The following is a 9,882-nucleotide window of genomic DNA, read 5'->3' as shown; positions in this document are numbered from 1 at the left end:
AACAACTTTGTTTTTAAGAGAATGTCTATATAGAATAGTTCCGTAATTTTTCAGATCAGCTTTTTGGTTCAAGTTGTTCAAACCGAAGATGTTTTGTTAGAGTTGTTAGAGCAAGATATTCTAGAAGAATAACCAGGCGCCTCCATTATGTTGACTTCTAAAGTATTTCTAAAAAATAAATTCCATGTAATATTGTGTTTTAATAATCACTCCACTCTCGTAGGGTCGTATTAGAAGAAAATAGAGTTACTGCGCATGTTTTGTTCACATGTTTCTTGGATAAAATTTTTATGACAAACACCAGGCGTCTCCATTTAGTATGTCGTACTACTTTTCTGTCGCAGAAAAGAAATTGTTGGTTTTACATGAGGTCAGTTTAAAACACATGGTTTTTATACACTCACGAATCTCCCCTTGACAACTCGTTTCATTCAATTGCTTCTAAGGTTCAGCTTCCCCTTTGGCAGAAGTAGCATAAACCCACAGAAACTAATTATTTCCGATCTTGGAGCAAAAATAAAACACTGTCCATGCAAAAAAAAAAACCCGGGTGAGTGTCCATCAAGGTGCATCGAGAAATCTGTCACTCTGCGGTTTTCGATGCCGTTGAAAGAGGATGTCAGTGCCCAGAGGTCAGCGTGCACCTGTGTGGAAGGTCACTTCGGAGTCAATTTGCATCCGCATCACTCTTGAGACTGGTGACAAAGGGCCCGAGTTCCGAAGGCGAAGCCCATTACGACCGGAGCAGTTGTGGTCAGTTCGGGGAAGAATTCTTAATTTTCCGAAACGTCCCCTATCTCGACTGAATATGATGGACGCTGATCGTTGTCCAGGCAAAAGAATGGGAAAGGTGGATGTAATTCCGGTGGGAAATGGAAAATGCTTCGGGCACTCGGGGACATGTGATGTATTTGGGAGCTGCGACTTCCAGAGCTGCAGGCCGATCCGAGGTCCAGGTTGTTTCCGTTTGCGGTTCATCTCGAGTCTTCTTTGGAAAACCGGGTTGGGGCATCGTCCTCGAAATGGAAAATGCAATCCCGTAGGGCTGGCCAAGGGTTCTTTCCAATCCTTTCCCCGAGTGAAGAGCAAGAACTAGCGTCCAACCAATTGTTTTTCTGTTTTTTTGAACCCAATCCTTTCCGTTTTTCCACCTTTGGACCGAAAACACCCCCTGGGGGGGAGGAAAAACATGCCGATGGCGTAGTTTCTCGGTTCGGTTGTGCAAGTGCACCGCGCGCATAGTTTGCATACTTTGCACCCCTCGAGGGGGTTCGGCTTCCGGTGCCGGTTAAGTGAAATTTCATACGCAAAGTTGCGGCCGACCTCCGACGTTCGCAGTCGGATCGGAAGTAGAACCTTCTCCCTCCCTAACGCTCTCTTCCTCCCTCTCTTCCGATCTCCCATTCGGAAGGTACGGACAGATAAACTTTCTTCATTATTGCGCCACTAGCTCCACGAACCATTGGAGGGAAAATTCGGCCGAAGTTTGGCCAGAAAGGAGGAGAACGCGCTTGCTCCCACGCTGGAGTGCAATATCGGATTGTTGTCGAACAAAATTTCCCGGGTTCGGCCCCGTTTTCGATGCGCGTCCGCGGCCACCGTTTTTCGGTGGTTGATTATTAAGCACTCGATGGGAGGAAAGTGTGGGAAGCAAGGGGAGCATATTTGTGGGGGGAAGGATGCAACGGTTCTTTAAACTTCGCCAGAAGTTCCGCAGGGATTGTTTAATAAATCATTGCGTTCTGACTCTTTGGGTGTGGTTTGTTAAGCTTATTTGGGTTGTATTTTGTTTTGGCTCCTGAAGAGGTAAAAAGTAAATCAAACTATCCCAACTAAATTGTTTATCAAAAACGATCGTTAAGCTAGGGTAAAAACATGGTTCGGAAGCAATATGGAAAGAAGCTCGAAATAATTGCATGTTAGGTTTGTTCTTTTTGCATTTGCGTCATTAATCAAGGAACAGATTTACTTGAAAAATGCATGTTTTAACAATGTATGCAATGTCATGAATTTTCCGGATTTTTTTTCCATTTCCGCTTTAGCTCTCTTTCGCGCTGTTAATTTATTTGCAGTTCATCACTTTTTGACAGATTTGTTGTAAATGTTTCGGCTGTCTCCAATGAACTCGCACCAAACAAAATGGCCCCAAACTTACACCCCATTCATTAGGCCTTCAAATTGACCATCAGCCATTTTCGCTCAGATTTAGTGAAAATGAAAATGGTGGGAAAAAGGAAAATAAAACAGAACGTAGACTCTTCCCCCGAAAACAGTACGCGTCATTTTCCGCAACCGACAAACACAAATCAACCGCCGCAACCGACCTCCGGTTCCGGATCGGCGCAGCTTCCCGTGTGACATATGGTTCAGGTTACGGAGAAAAGTGGGAAAACCCAGGAGGTTGGAGCCGAAACACACTTTCGCGCGTTGATGGGAAGTGTTAGTGCCGTTGTTCCCACCCTGTGTGACGCCCCCCCCCCCCCCCCCGCTCCGCGTTCTAGTTTCCATGCCCAGGCCGTTTATGAGCACTCTAAATGCTGATGAGAACTCGGGAAAACCGGTGGAGCTTCGGTGGACTAAATTGAACCCCTGGACCACCTCCTCTTCCGACGGTGGTTGGTAATTTTTTACACTCCATGGGCGGGCTTTTCCATCCGGAACCTTCCCGCTCCCAACAAAACCATCGCACCGAACCGTCTGGTCAGCTGGTCCGGCTTCGGGTTTGACCAGTTGGCAATTTGTTTCGACTCCCTTTTCCCCGGAAAGAAGAAAAAGGAAAACATGATATCTCCAACGAACCGGTGCCAGTTTTCCCTCCTCCATTGTCGACGCTCTGATCGTGTGCCGTAGGAAATATGAAATGTTCCGCCTCTGGATGCGACATGGAACAGCGTGTCGTGGGACGTTGCAGTTTTCCATTTTTTCCCCCCCATTTTTCCTGGGTGTCCTTCCGCGCATACATGGTCCATTTAATTTAGGGCGCTTGTTCACATGCTTTATTGATGCTGACGACAGACTTTCGTGGGTGAGTGTGTAGTTTCGCAAAAGCAAAAAAAAAACTATAGCCGAAAAAACAGGAAAGAAAAATGGGCACCAAACAGGACACATTTCCCACCGATGGAACAAAACAAAAAACCAAATAAAAAATTAACGAACACTTGCACCGAAACGTGCCTTATCGACGGGGCAGGCCTCGCCCATTTCGCCCCACGCCCCGAGGCGGAAAACTGCACATGCTGTGGAAAATGGGTTTCCGTTTGGTGATTATTGTTTACTGCCGCTAGTTACTAGTTGCTAGTTTTGCGGCCCGCAGCCATTTTCCCCCCGCAAACATTTACTCCCGTTTCGCCGTTTCGGTTTCGTTACCCCGAGCCTCGGACATTTTCCCCGGGAAACGATGTTGGTGAACGATGGCCATTTTTCGGGCGCATGGTCTTGGGGACACATGATAAAGTTAAAATTCATTACCATGTTCAGCTGCTTCTGGTGCAGTTTTGGGTTCGTTTTTCGGCGGAAGAGAGGTGAATTTAAACATCCAAGTATTTTCAAGCCCGTCTCGGTGGGATAAAAGGACACCGTTCGAAGTTGCATTTCCCCACCCCGCCCTCTTCGGGGGGGTCGGCAAACATGGCGTGTGATTATAATAAAAGTAAACAAAATGTAGTAAAATTCGTTACATGCACGAGTGTGCTTCGTCATACGATCGCGAGTACGAGAGGGAGAGTTTTTCCAAGGCAAGTTTCGTTCGTCCCCTTTGGGGTCATAAAAAGAACTGGAACTGAAAACAACCATCAGCACTCAGTGACAGTGGTAAAGTGAAGGGAAAAATGTTTGAAAAGAAATGCTACCAGTCCGTCGCCCTCGCGCGAGATGCTGTTTACGACGGTGCGCCACTTTTTATACCGTTTTCCTTACTCCTTTTTACAACAAGGATTTGTTTTTGTTCAACGTGTATTTATTTTGTCTCATTATCAGCAAACGACACCAGCTGTTTGCTTGTGTTGAGTGTGACGAAAGGTGAGTTTTTTTTCTCTATCTAGCCATTTTCGCTGCAAAATGAGGTCGAGAACTCGGTCATTAAAACGGTGTTTTGTTGTGTTGTGAAGTTTATTCAACCTTGTTCCGGGGAAAATACACTCGGCTGAAAGAGTTTCTTGCTGATGGGATTGAAATAGTTGAATAATGACTTTATCAGATGAGTTACTTTTATTTTGCTCGTGTTTTTAATTATTTGCAATTTTCATTTCAAGTGGCTCGTACATTTTTAGTATGTGGTTTTTTTTCGTACAACCAACGGTACAAGAAAAGTGTTGTAATAAAATCTAACTACGTTCTTTGTTGTTCATAATAGATGGATATTGCCGGTGGAAAGTAGAAGAAAACCCTCAGCAAATGGTGGTGAAGCAAATTCGTAACAAAACTTCTGTTGCAAGCAATGACCATCAACCGGCATACGGTTTAACACAAGAAGTAAAAAGAGCACACATACACACAGTTACAGACTAATCCTTCCCCAATCTCAGACTTAACTTCTCCCCGGCCGCACCGGGGTTTTCCCGACCCCGTCCCGGTGAGCTAAAATTAGTCTGAATAATTAATGTAACTGGATAAAATACAACCGAAATAACTTTCTACAATTTCACCGCGATCCTTCGCCCGGAACTCGGCCTCTTTCCTTCCCCGGAACACACACACACCCACACACACACTCACTTGTAGCGTGTGAGACTTCAGCCCCGGTGTACAAAAGGTGGTACTGAATTTTTAATCCTCAATCCCATCCGAAAGCGCTCGCAACAACACGAACGCTGGCCCGTCCGAGTCGATTGCCGGAGTCGTTGTGGAGGAAAATTGAAAAAGATTACTTCGGCCGGTGGTTTTGGGCCCGAGGAAGGGAGGGGGAGGGGGGGGGGGGCGAACCGTGCGCAAACGATGCTGTATGTTGATGGGCACTAATTTTAATTCATCGTTGGGCATGTCGGTGGGCAAAAAGGGACGGACCCGTGGAGAAAGTTCCATGAATTGTTGAATAATTTGTCCACATGTTCCGCAGGCGGAGGTGGATTTCATTCATTGCAGCGAATGTCTGGGAAAGGTGGAAAAATAAAAAGGCCAGAGGAGACCCGAAAAGGTGGAAGAAAACCGTCAACATGGGCAGAGAGTGAGTGATACGTTGACTTGATCACGTGAAGGATTGTCTTATTTGAACCTTCACAAGATAAACCCATGCCATCATGTGTCTGGAAGATTTGATTGAGATTTAAAACGCTTCCAAAAGCAAGAATTGGGACATTTTGCATTGCGAACAATGTATTCGAGAAATAACAAAGCTGTTAAATTACGAGAGCTGTCATTTCGATGTAAATTATTAATTATTTACCTGTTAGATTGGAAATAGGTTATAAAGCTCTAATTAGGAAATAACAAATCATTGATGCTGTATTTTAATGAAGAAGGAATGTTGAAAAAAGAGTTCACTTGTCGATCGTTTTCCCCGCTCGAAAACCTTCGTGCAGTAATTGCTTAATGACGTATCGGGGCCGGCCGGAAGGAAAACAAAGTGTCTGTCGAATTCGGCATCGAACGAGTCCATCTGGCGGGCTGGCAGGGAACGACGACTTTTACCTCTCAAATTACCCATTATTGGCCCATCCTGTGCCCCCTCCATCCACCCTCTGTGTGTGTGTGTGTGGCTTCAAGCTGAATAATTCATGAACGGTTTCCGTCGGTCGAATGCTGCCGATCGGGTCGGAAAATGTTTTCCACGCTAATCTACCGCCTCCTCCTCCATGCGGGGTCGCTCTAGAGACGGATCCTTTTTTCCGCACTCACACGTCCCAGCGTCACTGTCGGTTGGCCAAACTTACCTTCCCTCTCCCCGCTCCGCGGTCGACCCATTTTCCTAACCAACCTTTCCGAAGTGACAAAGGTTTCAATTAATAATAAAAGCTTTTTCCGCACTATTTCCGTTGGCAATTTATTCGATTAGCGACCAGCGGACCGAATCTATCTCCATCAGTTCGTGGATACCTGACCTGTCTCTGGGGTTCCGCTTGATCCGGTTGCCCCTTCCGTCCTCCGGGAAAGTGGTCAGTTGACTTTCAGGTTGTACTGAGTGAGAGAGAGAGAGATAGGTTGGTGGAGATTTTATCAGCCATCGGTCGTGTCGTCGAGTCAAGTGATCCCGCATTCCGGCCACGTACACATTCGACCAGCCACTGGCCATCTCACCCGCCACCCCCCCTCCGGAAACGTCGAACGGTTGGATCGGATGTGCCGCTTTTTTCCGATTCCGTGTCACCGAGGTGATATTTTGCCGAAGCCAGCCTGCCTGGATCAACCCGCGCGCCGCTTTCCACGGAAAATTGTGATGGAAATCGGATGGCTCTGTGCATCGTTAATCTTAACGCTCGCCTCGCTAATGGACGAGGATGAGCCTCTGACGGATGGTTGGTTATTCGGGCCGGGTGGAGACTGACGAAAGGATCTGTTATCGCGCGACGTTCAGGCCGGTTAGCGAGCTGTTATCGGACAGTAACAGGCAAGCCTGCTCGATGGAACGGAGGCGGACAACACGGACAAAAGAACGCTTCGAAATCATTCCGTTGTTCTACAGAGCGTATGATAATTACAGCGAACAGAACTTGTACAGCCATTGTTGAACAATGCTAAGCTAATTAAAACGACGGTATCTTACAAATCACCTCGGAGAAAATTTTATTACAAAGAATACTTACAGAAGACATTCAACTTAATAACCTCTGCTTCCGGAAAGGTGATCTATATTATTTTTTGTTGAAATAGAATGCTCATCCTGGTTTACGAACTGTTTTTGAGAAGTTGTTAGATATCTAACCAGAACTATGTTTGATTCAAGTCTACTTACGTATATTGTACGTTCTTCTAGGTATTGTATGGTGAAGCATCGTTTTTTGTTGACACTTATGTGTGAAATTCTCTAGAATATAAACTTATAAACAACATTGATTAAATTTGTTGAAAAAACAAAATTTTTTTTATGAAAATAATAACAAATCCTGACCTCTTGCAAATCATTCTGTTTAAAAACAATCAATCTCTAATTTGATACATTCATAAAAAATGTTAAATTTGTAAAACAAGTTTATAAATTAAAACAATATCTAATGTTTCTGAATTATTGTAGAATGTAATTGGTCTTGTCCGAGTAATGTTTTCGAATTTGAAAAATAAGAGAAGAATTCGGTTGGGAGCAAGAGAATTTCTGTAATTGGAAGAACTTTTGCATCATAATGTATTCCCAAATGAATAAACCGAAACATGTGGCAGTTTAACAAATACGGAAAGGCTTTAACACATCTCTCTTTGCTCATTAATACCAGATTTTATCAAAAGTTTTAAAAGATGATTTAAAACACTCGCAGATTAGAAACACTGGCCATCAGTGTGCAAGCAAACAAGCATCAATCATGGCATTAAAAACACGCAATTCATTAGGTACGAAGTATTAAAACACGAGCACAAAAAAAAACCTCCGGGACCCTATCAAGATTTCTCAACCGGCAGTCATTTAATTCAATACAAAAACCGGAGCTTATTCTCGTTATATTTGGCGAAAACCCACCGCTTCCGGTGGCGGCGAAGCGGGCGGAAATATTCCGTTCGCATGCCACGGCCTTCTTATGGGCAGATGAAATATCTGTCTTCTTCTTCCCCCTGCTCGGCTAAAGGTGCACATTTACCATCCCGCTAATGGTTTCCTATGCCGTAAGATGTGTGTTTGTGTGTGTGTGTGTTTGGTGGATATGTTTTTGAGGATCGTTAAGCGCCCACCGAAGAGAGCTAATGCCCTAATGGGCCCGGCGCACGTTAGCTCACCTCCGCCGCTAACATATTACCGCCATAAAGCAACCCGCTTCGACCTGTTCCTTGCGCGCCCGCCCGCCTGCACCGGAGTAACGGTGACGGTAATCCATTGGCCATCAAACAACGCCCCATGCAGGGAAGGAGGTGGGTAAGATGGAAGGTACGTGGAAAAATGCGCAAGAAACCCGAGAGCGCACAGTTTCCTTCAAACTTGACGCCCTGCAGTAGGAAGGGGGTGGGGAGAGAGGGACATTAGGGGAGCAGAATGGGAAAAGGAAATCAGTCCCGGGTATCGCTTTGGATGTAATCAATTTCAATTTGCGCTCTGCGGTCGCCTTTTCGATTCCGTTCACCGAAATCTTGTTGGGCGCTCGGAAGATGAACGCCGGAAAAACTCCGTCCCAAAAAGAGATTCCTTTCCACCGAACGATTCATCATCGCGATGGTTTACGGCCAACTGCAGTTGGCGGGGGAGCGGGGAAAACTCTCCCGGAAGGGGATGAAAAATATTCGCCCAGCGTCCAGCGTTCGCCAACGGGATTGGTGAAGATTTTTGTTTTCAATTTTACTTTTATCCTCCACGTTCTGTGGTTTTTATTCTTTTGCTCTCGGAAAAACCCCGAAGGAAAACGAACCCCGTCCGGGGCTCTAACATACCGAGCATGACCGGTCGATTCGTTCGGGACTCGAAACAAAGCCCCCAACACCGGACCTTCCATTGGGGGCGGAAAGATGGTCGGAAATAATTATTCGCTTTCTTCACTTTTTTGATGAAGATTAACTGCTTATCGCTGTGGTTCGCCGAAGATGGGAAAAAAGGAAGGAGGACGGGGGGACGGAATCGAATCGAAATCGAACGGACCGAAAGTTTCCTTCGTCGTTTCCTGTCCTGTCATTACTGTGAGAGCCGGCATCTCGTATCGGTTGCTTCCGGTATTTTTTTTTTCTCGGATTGGCTTTCGCTTCGCTTCCTGTTGCGATGGGACAACAAATTGATCACCGGTTCGATGACGGATGCTTGCGTGGAAAGTGGGGAAAAAGAATAGAACACTTTCCCCTTCCTGTGAAGCAAGGCTGTTTTGTTGGCGGAAAAGTTGTAACTTTTTCGTGGCAGTTAGTTGAGAATAAGATAAATGTCTGGCCGTTCCCCCTATCGAAAGAGTTTTGAAAATTAATTACCGTAATGGTTTAAGACAGTTAATGGAATAGATAATCATAAATTAATAAACACGCAAAATATTAACCTATTTGTACATGTCGAAATTGGAAAAGAGAAATCCATAGCCTACCTTGCTGCGTCAAACAAACTTGTTTTTGTCAGTCAACCATCTAGTTGTCTTGTTTTCAGAATGGAAAAGCATTATACAAACATTGCATTGAACTAAACAACATCAAACGTAAAATAAACTGTGTCATATGTAAAACTGTTAAAATAAACTGTATTTCTTCTTTATTGTTCTTGGAAAAAGGGGTAATAAAATTGAATTCAAAATGCAAAACAAGTAGAAAACATGATACTCTGAAGAGGTTATAAAGAATTTGAAAAGTACTTATACAACATTTCGGAGTTCATCAGTAACGATTTTAACGAGAATATTTAATTTTCAGATTTTAATTAGAATTCGTGATGCAACAACAGTATCATTCCAGTGCTCCGTGTTACGAAACCTTCTCACCTTTCTTTTCAAATTAAACAACACAAAAGCACAGATGAACACCGCTTTAAGCTGAACACCTTGACGTTGTAAAGCAACACTTCGAACAGAAGACAAGAGGTGGAACGTGTTTAATTCGGTTTTTCCTCCCGATTAACGGGAATTTTGCGAGTTGAGAGAAGGGAATAGCTTTTTCCCGGAGCTGTAGATATGCTGCGCGACTCTTCAGCACCTCTTTCCTTCCCTCTTGCGTTGCCTTGGGGTGCTTAATTATTGAAATTTTAATAACAAATCTGCCTGCAGAGTTTGGGTGGAAAACGTGACGGTTGAGAAAGCCGACTGCTGCTGAGAGAGAGAGGAGGAAAAGGAAGTGAATGGTTCA

Source organism: Anopheles ziemanni, chromosome 2 (genome assembly GCF_943734765.1).
Source record: "Anopheles ziemanni chromosome 2, idAnoZiCoDA_A2_x.2, whole genome shotgun sequence".
Taxonomy (NCBI): Eukaryota; Metazoa; Arthropoda; class Insecta; order Diptera; family Culicidae; genus Anopheles; species Anopheles ziemanni.
Note: the sequence above shows the minus strand (reverse complement) of the source record.